This window comes from Labrus bergylta, chromosome 11 (assembly GCF_963930695.1).
Source record: "Labrus bergylta chromosome 11, fLabBer1.1, whole genome shotgun sequence".
NCBI classification, from domain to species: Eukaryota; Metazoa; Chordata; class Actinopteri; order Labriformes; family Labridae; genus Labrus; species Labrus bergylta.
Window position 1 is genome coordinate 14803164 of NC_089205.1, and position 10136 is coordinate 14813299.

At 39.8% G+C, this 10136-nt stretch overlaps 1 pseudogene; it reads right to left on the minus strand.

Moving 5' to 3' along the window:
* Positions 1–2918: 2918 nt before the first annotated feature.
* On the minus strand, positions 2919–6228 carry LOC109988489 (tubulin beta-4B chain-like; annotated as a pseudogene).
* Between the last annotated feature and the right edge of the window lie 3908 nt (positions 6229–10136).

The following is a 10136-nucleotide window of genomic DNA, read 5'->3' on the forward strand; positions in this document are numbered from 1 at the left end:
AGGTTAGTCCTGGTTACTGACCATGAAAGCCACCAGAGTTTCAGACACCGCATGTCCTCTCACCACACACTCCCGCACTATGTCACCAATAATGTTTTTAATGAGGCTTTCTGCGTGACCTCCAGACATTATGTCGTCAATGTCTGTTGTTAATCACACAGACTGGGTTAAATGTGCCAAAACAGCTGGCAAAGCCTAGAGCAACCTGTTGATAATTGGTTACCACAGTAACAGGGCCAGTCTCGGATGCATTACGTCAGTCTCTCCTCTAGAGGGCGGTATAATCCAGCCTCCGTCATTTGTTCGTAATTTATTTATTTATTTTTTATCTTTATTTTGCAAAGTTTTATGAGGATTAGTGTGACAGTGACCTAGCTAAAAAAAAAGACATCCGAAAAATAAAATAAAAGTTATTTAAAAAAATGAAAGAAGATTCCCCTAAGTGTTCATGAGTGAATATTTACATCTACAGAGGAGATCAAACAACCTAATTCTCCGTTTAATACAAAACCACTTTCATTTGTATAAAACTCACTCAAATCCCTGCGACATGCTGCAAGTGAAGTTTATTTATAGAGCACATTTCAGCAACAAGGCGATTCACACAAGACATCAAAAGCATCAGGACAAAGGGAAAAGGAGAGACTAAAATAGGCTGTTTTAAATTCACTGAAACAACCACAACAATCAGAGGAGAAGATTAAATATGAAAATATGATGACAAATAAGATCTTAAAGGAATAAAGAAATAACACTAAGAAAATAAACAAGCTCAAATTTGAAATGCAGTTTGTCAAACAAGGAGAGAACCTTTACTGCAGTGCAGTTTCATAAACATTGGTGACATATAAGAGGCTATTTTAAAAACAGCTTTTTCAATCAAAGCAGCACAGGCTGAAAGTTCAGACCTGCTATGTACCACTACATCCTACATAGAATAATCATGTCACTTATTCACTTGATGAGACATTGGGTCCCATTAAAGATTGGGTAGATGGCTGCATGAGAGCTATTCATTTGATATATTTTTAAATGATACAATTAAAAAAAATCAGTTCAGAAATGATGACATGTCTTATTGTTATCTCCGGGCCTTTAGAGCATCTGAAGTAATCTGAGCTGTGAAACCTGAAGACGGCACACTACAGTTTTTCAATATCTCAGATGTCCTTTTCTAAACTCTGAGAAAAGCAACCTACCTACCTACATTACTCGACAAAACAAAAAGCTTATTTTTGGCTTCAAACCAAAGTTGTCCATTGAATGCACACTCCACATCTAACCTCAGACACACATTTCAAAATACTCCGGCGTAGGAATAGGCTTGAGAAGATGTCTGATCAGAGGCTTACTATAAATATATTTACTTGGGATACTTTTCATTGTCATCCCTGAGCCAATGAGTTTATTTTTTTATTTGAATCGTCTGTCATTCATTTTTCAAAATAGGCTACACTGGGATTTTCAGGAGATTAGGAGTAAAATGATTTTCATGTACAGAGAAAATGGTCTGTTGTTATAAGGTAAAACAAAAACACAAGCTTACTGTCTCATAAAGAAGAGTAGAGGTCTATGAATAACCAAAAGAGGGGCGCCGGTAGCACAGTGGTTTATCAACACGCCCCATGTACAGAGTCTACAGTCCTAGGCTTGAATCCGACCTGCGGCGTGTTGTTCCCCACTCTCTCGCCCTGATTTCTTACTCGATCTCCCACTGCCCTGTCTCTCAAATAAAGACAAAGAAATAAACCTTTGTAAAAAAGAAAGTATAACCCAAAAGGCAAGGATGTTGTGTATAGGTACAGGAACATTAGCTTTAGCTTGAAGGTTTAATGCCGCCCCAGAGAATGTCTGCATGTTTTTTTTCATGTAACTTGAATCTGCTTTTTCCCACAATGATTCATTTTGATAAAAATGTTAATCAGTCATATCTGTTGAGCTGCTGCCGCAGGAGCACACAAACATATAGAGAACATTCAGATTCTTTTATTAAGTGTTTAGTATATTCAGTAACAACACGAACAGCTGTCCTAATTGTATTTAGAGATCTACAAACTAATTGGGTAAAATCATAACTGTAAAATGCAGGTTTCTTGAGACTTTTTAATCCGAGTTGTATCAACAATCTTTCTGATTTAAACTAGGAATTCAGGTTCAAATGTGTTCCTTAGAAATCTGAATGATTACAGTACATGTCTGTGTTCAATCTACTTGTTTGTTGTTGACAGAGCGGCTTTGTGTCCCGCTTTGGAGCAAAGCAGGGCTTGGAGAGCCAGGTGAAGAAGGTGTGCTGTTGGACTCTGCTGGCCTTGGCTGTGAGCATCCTGACCTACTGCGTTTGGAAGAGAGTGGTTTAGCTAACACTGCCACCTACCGACCACAACCAGGAACTGTCAGAGACTGAGCGACAGTATGGAAAGGTCTGCAGAGGTGATTTAAGATGCATCATTTTATTAGTAAGCTGGATAATCAGTATGTTACCTTCTAACTATCAGTAGAATTCAAACGCCAAACACTGAATGTGATATCTGATGAACACTTTCCTTTCAGCTTGCAATTTAATCATTTTATTAAATTTTCATTAATTTTTAGTGTAATTATGTATATATATACATGTGCTGTCTAAATTTTAGCAGCACCTTTATCTACAATGAATAAAAAAAAAAGAACAAAACACTGAATGAACTATTTATACCCAGAATCTCCGTCATGATCTTACTTCTCACTTAAGTCATATAACAGATTTTAAATGTTTGTTTACTTCTGTATTTCTGGCAAAACACCAGCCATGCAACTACACCTTATCTACAGTGTAGAGCCTCTACTCTAATAAACACTTCGACTTCATAGTTATATCTCATTCATTTGAAAGTAGCCTGTGAATACTATTAAACACATTAAGACTTCAAAAATGCATTAGAAACTTTTATTCAAATGAACAGCAGACAGAAAACTGAAAACCGGAAAACACTTTGTTTGAACGTTACATTTTCATGGCAGATTTGCCAGCAAACATTGGGACAATTTAAGGTTTAGACAAGCGCCTCCTCACCTTCCTCCTCGGCAGTGGCATCCTGGTACTGCTGGTACTCGGACACCAGGTCATTCATGTTGCTCTCAGCCTCTGTGAACTCCATCTCATCCATACCCTCGCCGGTGTACCAATGGAGGAAAGCTTTGCGCCTGAACATAGATGTGAACTGCTCAGAGATGCGCTTGAACAGCTCCTGGATGGCTGTGCTGTTGCTGATGAATGTGGCAGCCATCTTGAGGCCACGGGGAGGGATGTCACAGACAGCGGTCTTCACATTGTTGGGGATCCATTCAACGAAGTAGCTGCTGTTTTTGTTCTGCACGTTCAGCATCTGTTCATCCACCTCCTTCATGGACATGCGGCCACGGAAGATAGCAGCCACTGTCAGGTAGCGGCCATGACGTGGGTCGCAGGCAGCCATCATGTTCTTTGCGTCGAACATCTGCTGGGCGAGCTCTGGTACAGTGAGGGCCCTGTACTGCAGGCTGCCTCGGCTTGTGAGGGGAGCGAAGCCTGGAATAAAAAAAAAGTGCAGACGAGGGAATGGCACCATGTTTACAGCCAGCTTCCTCAGGTCAGCATTGAGCTGTCCGGGGAACCTGAGGCAGGTGGTAACGCCGCTCATGGTGGCAGAGACGAGGTGGTTGAGGTCACCGTATGAGGGGGTTTTAAGTTTAAGGGTGCGGAAACAGATGTCATACAGAGCCTCGTCAATACAGAATGTTTCATCTGTGTTTTCTACAAGCTGGCGGACTGACAGTGTGGCGTTGTAGGGCTCAATACTTTCTGTCTGATACCTTGGGTGAGGGCACCACGCTGTAGGTTTTCATAATACGGTCGGGGTACTCTTCACGGATTTTGCTGATGAGCAGTGTGCCCATCCCAGAGCCAGTACCACCACCAAGAGAGTGTGTGAGCTGGAAGCCCTGCAGGCAGTCACAGCTCTCTGCCTCCTTCCTCACTACATCCAGGACAGTGTCCACCAGCTCTGCACCCTCTGTGTAGTGACCTTTGGCCCAGTTGTTGCCAGCACCACTCTGGCCTAGAAGAGGAAAAAAGAAAGAAAGGGGGGAATTAAGCTTAACAGTACTTAAATGCAAAATGAGAAGTAGCTAGTAGAGAAGGAATGCAAGGAGAAATTAACAATTACCGTGAACAAAATTGTCTGGCCTGAAGATCTGGCCGAAGGGTCCGGATTTCACAGAGTCTATGGTTCCTGGCTCCAGATCCACCAGCACAGCACGGGGAACATATTTACCACCTTCAAGAATAATATAGGACGTGAGGGTAATGTTCACAAAAAAAAAGCCAAAAAGTTTATGCCTATTGAAACATCCAATTCAACCTTACCTGTGGCTTCATTGTAGTAGACATTGATCCTGTCAAGCTGCAGGTCACTGTCACCGTGGTATGTGCCAGTTGGGTCAATGCCGTGCTCATCACTGATCACCTCCCAAAACTGAAATATAATTAAAAAAATTAAGACATTGTTGGCTAATAAAACATAAACAAGTGACAGGGGAATGAGTAGGCAGTAATGTTCAAGTGGCCGCAGGTCATTTATGTATCAGTTTCTGTCATTTTTAAAGCTGACGTAGCAGTTCTATAGAGGTTGATTCATAAGAGCAGTTGAACATCACTTCCGGCTCACCAGAGAGACCACGCCCCCGTTTGGGTAAAAGCAAGCCCTGACAATGTTTCTGCGGTAGATTAGAAAACACTGGAAGCCGTGCGATTAAACGCGATTGCGAAGCTTTTTGTACTTCAAACTATTTTAAAAACACAATTTAGTATCGGGTTTAGATTTACAAAGGACACCGGAGGGTAAGAGCTCTGTGTGTTTGGACTGAAACGAGAGAGGATTAAAGTGGTAAATTGTGGGACCGCTGTTATGTTCCTGCTATCTTTAAAGCAGCGATCGCCAACGTTTCAACTGTCACATTACATAACTATGTTGGTGAAAATGTCTCTAAAGAAGGAACACTACACCAAATCCTTGTATTAATAAATAAAGGTCAAAATAAAAAGTTTTCTAGCTCGATATAACACCTCGTCTTGCCCCACTCATCATTATTTACACTCACGTATGAATACAAAATGTTTTAGTATCATCCAGGTGACTTTACATGTGTTATTCTTTTCTAAATCAACTGATAACTCAGAGTTTGTCCTCTTTTCTCAAAAATAAACGTTTATAACCTTTCCATTACAGTTATGAACACTGTTAGAAACTATTACAAATAAATATTATTTAAAAATAAAGATCCCTCTCAGGTAACACGGTTAATAATTACTCATCAGGTGTTTAAAGTCAGTTTCCTCTGATGACTCGTTTGAGCAGTTTGACAGAGAGATTGAACAGACACTCAGGTACATGGTTAATTTTACACCGTTATGATGCCGATCTCTACTCAAATGTCATATTTTAAATGTTTACGTCACTGGTCATCAGATTTAGGCTCATACTTGCAGTTTTTAATGTATGGTTTTCGTTTTTTAAAAACTTTAAATCGGTAATGACCCCAGCTTGTCCATTAACCGCCATTCATTCAGACAGAATGATTTCACCCAGAAAGCGGCGGGGCCGGCATCGTTTAAGTACCCGGATGGGTTGCTCTCAACTTCCCGCCGTTCAGCAGTCCGCGCGCGGCCTCATCGCTCATACGTCATTAACCGCCAACACGGTCAGGACTGCGGACTTTTTGTTTTAATAATAAACACGCAGAACTTTGTTCAAGTTACATTACAGCCCAAGACGAGAGAAAACACTCACTTCAAATATTACACACTGCGGGAACGATTACGTCACCGAATAAAACTAAAATAATGATTTTAACCACCCAACGGTCAATCCCATCCGCTGTGGTTAACTGATATCTAATGGTTTGGCGTACAAATCATTAACACAATTTATCAGATTTATAAATTAGGTAAAATCGATTTATATCCGTTACAATTCGACGCATCACAACCCCATAAGGGCAGCTGTTGAGATTTTAGGTTTGGATTACACGTTCACAAAAGCACAGAGAACGAGGCATTTCTTTTCTAAAATACATCGATTTCAACAGCAAAAAAAACATAAAAAGCTGTACTAACCTTGGCACCAATCTGGTTCCCGCACTGGCCGACCTGGAGAGGCACAATTTCCCTCATCTTTTTTTGTTTTGTTTTGGTAGACTAACTGCTTCGTTGACCGAATTTAAGTGTCTGTTAGCGCATACCAACGGCGCAACCATCTCTTTTATACTACAACTGAGCCCCGCCCTCTACCCCTCAGCTCGAACGTTGGTTGGCTCATTTCTTTACGCTTGATGTACACGAACAGATTTAGACCAATGAAATCGTCTGTTTCTTCATATTGGTCCAGTGTGTCTGTCAATCACATTTGTGTCGAACTTAATTCATTTCAAGCCGCATGCAAGCGTTTAAAACTGACATCGAAGACTCATTGACTGACTGCTACTATAAAACTTCGACAGATCAACTATTTAACAATTATTTAGTTACAAAATACACGTTAGTCTCTAATATTGAATATATCTATTATAACAGCTAGAAGAGACAGAACATTTAATATTAAAAAAATACTGTGGCTTAGTGATATAATAATATTTATATCAGCTAAGAACATATTATTAATTAATATGAAAGTGACTTAGTGTTATGTATTAACTTTATTTTGATTTCTTGACTTGACTGTGTACTTTTTTATTATGAGTTTTATTTGTGCTATTATAAGTGGGTTTTTAATTAAGTGCAATGATATATATACAGTGTATGTACCATATATATGTCAAACTATCTTAAAATATTGCATTTTCCGTCGAAAATAGAAGGGATGTCCGCCATGTTTTTTTTTTCGCCAGGGGAAAACTGGGCAGTCACGTGACCTGAGGTATGCCTATACAAAAGAAGGAAAGGTAGACATGTCACAATTTTAAAGCCCTTATTGTGAAACTACTACGTTTTGAGCTGTGGACCAACGTAGGTATTACACATTTTGACATTTTTGACATTACAATATTTACAGTCTATGATTTTGACATGAGACTGGGTTGTCCAGTATTGCAGTTCCACATATCAACACAGGGGAGAGCTATAACTCTGTGAGATTTATAAAAGCTGCCGTTGACAGATTTATGGATGACAACACATTATCATGTTTAATGTGAAACTCATGTTTACATGTGCGTACACACATGCTGTATTTTTACAGTTATTGTAATGATACTTCAGTTATATAGTCAGAGAGCTCTATAGTTAATGTAAAGTATCCAATGTTTACAACTTGAGAAATACAATTTCTGTCAGAATTTCTATGCTGTTATACATGAGACAAATAAAGAGTCATACACTAATATATTAAAGTCAGAGCAGAGAGTGAAATGGATATGCTTTAAATGACTCTAAAAAAAAGTAATGATAATTTTTGACAGCAGACAGTTGACATTAATTTCATTTCATGGACCTGTTTCTGATTAAGATTATGTAAATCCCTGAATCCCTAGATGAGAGTCAAAAAGACTCACAAAATTAACATTTTGAAAGTCACATTGGGGAGAAGAAAGCTTATTCTACATATTGGACAGCATTAAGATACATCATGACTGTTTTATCTGAAGTAATGTTTTTTTTTTTTTTACAATGAATCCTTTCCTTATCATTCCCAGTGTAAAGTGTTTAAAGTAGCCCCATGAATTCATTCCATCCCAAACTAAACTAAGAAGGAAAAGAAAGAGAAAAGAGTGGGAGGACTGAACTGAACCAGAAAAACTGAATTAAGCAGCCTGCGGTTTCATCTATGGGTTTCATAAGGACTTTTGTAAAGATGCACACAAACACATTCCAGCATGCACACGGTATCCCTGCTTAAACAAACACACACACAACCAGAGATACACAAACACAAATACTTCCCTCTGGTGTCTCGTCTTTTGTTCTTAATTTAGCTCTCCTTCACTCACACTGTCTCTTTATTTCTGAGTTAATCACAGGAAGGTAAACTCCATTTTCCTTCTATTTTCTGGGCTTGGGTGTATAAAAAAAGGGGAGGAGAGAAAGAGGGAAAATTAGAAAGAAAGATGAAGGAAAAGAGAGACGCAAAAGCCTGACCTGCGTAATGATGCAGGAAACTTTGAAATGAGCAAAAATAAGTATATCTGCTGCCTCTGTGTGTGAGTCTGCAGCCAGCCAGAAAAAGCCTGTGTCAGGATTTCCTCATTATCTGTCTGCCTGCTCTTTCTGTTCTTTTTCTCAAAGTGTCCCTCCTTCTTTTTTTAAGTAGCACATCGAATCACAAAAAATAGACTCCTGTGCTGTATTCATTAGAAATGAGGACCGCTTCAATTCTGCTGTGTGTCCCCCCTATTCTTTGTACAGTTGGTAAATGAATGAGGAATCTTGTTCTATGGCAATAAACAATCTTTACATCACAAAATCAAGGCAGAAGTAGTTACATCCTCTTGATATCTGGATGTATCATACTGCCATCTTTAAAACATCTCTTAGAAAAAAGGTTCAACTACTATTTTGAAGATGATTTTACGTCATTATTAGATTACTCTTTTTGTCATTAAAACTTATTCTAATCTCAGCGTCATGTTGCGACCCCAAAAGCCAGTCTTTAAGTCAGATATACTACAATCAGTACTTCGCTGACACTGGATGTTAACATTGGACCTAAACTGTGAATTTAATTCCATGAGAAAGATGAGAGCACATGCTTGAAGGAGGTTTGCAGGGCTAGGTCAGCAAAAACCTACCCAGAACCAACAAACTACACTGTGAGAAAAAACTATGAAATGATGAGCAACTAACCCTATGCCTGTACAATAAGAGTGGAAACCTTTTGCAGGATTATCCAAACAATCTGTAGGAAGACATCAACCTTCAACGAAATGTGGTTTTTGTGTGTTTCTAAGACCCCCCTTGTTACAATAAAATATATATGTGAAAGGTTATGCATATAAAGGCCCTGACAAACCAAGGAGATCGTCGGCCGTCGGTCCTAGTTGGACTGTCGGTGAGCAGTTATCGCGCCTAGTTTTTGCATTTTTTCCTGGCAACGTCGTTACCCGTCTGCCCTCTTCGCCCTTCTATTTTCCGATTTGACATGTTGAATTGGCACCGGCGGTCAGTTAAAGAAGTCTCTCTGATTGGCTGTTCTGCAGGTTTCATTTATCTCCAGCTCTTGACACAGGTTCGGGAAAGCCCCTTGAGCCTGCCGCTGTAGTATCCATGCTTTCACACATTAGTGCGGTTTCTCCTTATTTGTCGCCTCCGCCTCTTCTTTTCTTTTTCCACTAAAAGACCAAGAACTGACAACGCCAGTGCCATTTTCAACTTTTTATCAGATATTATTCTCGATTAGTAGGCTACGCGACAGCGGTGTGAAAATGGTCTTCTCGTATCCTATGACAACGAGCTACCGGCGCCCCTCACACAAGCGCAGAATGTATGTGGTGGTTAGCCATCGGCTGTAGTCTTTGCGGTGTGTTCTAGTGCAACTTTTTGGCCGCGGCGTGAGGCCTCGTGAGGCGACGTAAGGCGATGTGAGGCGACACCACAGGCGGCCTATGTCGCCACTAGTTCTTTGCTGTCTGCTTGGTGTGTCAGGGCCTTAAGAGAATAGGTATACCAGAAAAGCAGATGCTCTTCTGCCAGTGGTTCTGTGAAATGATGTTCACTGTAAAGCATTTAGGATACAAATGAAGACTCAGTTATAAGACATGTTAAGTTAAAAGTGACCTCAGTCACACAGTCAGTCAAGCCTAAAGTAAATAAAGACCTGTCAGGATTAACAAAAATTAAGTTGAATCAGCCTTCAAGCAAACTTTCAGAAAAGCAGTCAAAAAGTAAGGTAAAGATAACCAGTATGGTAAGATATTTTCCTCTGTCCCATTTGCAGGAGCATTTGAAATGGAGTATGCAGTTATGTTGACTTGATGTGACGTATACTTGGCACTGAAGTACATTTGGCATTCAGCCCCTAAATAGATGAATGATGCAACAGACACCAGAGGGACAGAAATTTTACTGAGAGAGACGTGAGACATATTCTGTAGGCATTGGCACGACAGTTCATATATCTGTGCAGATT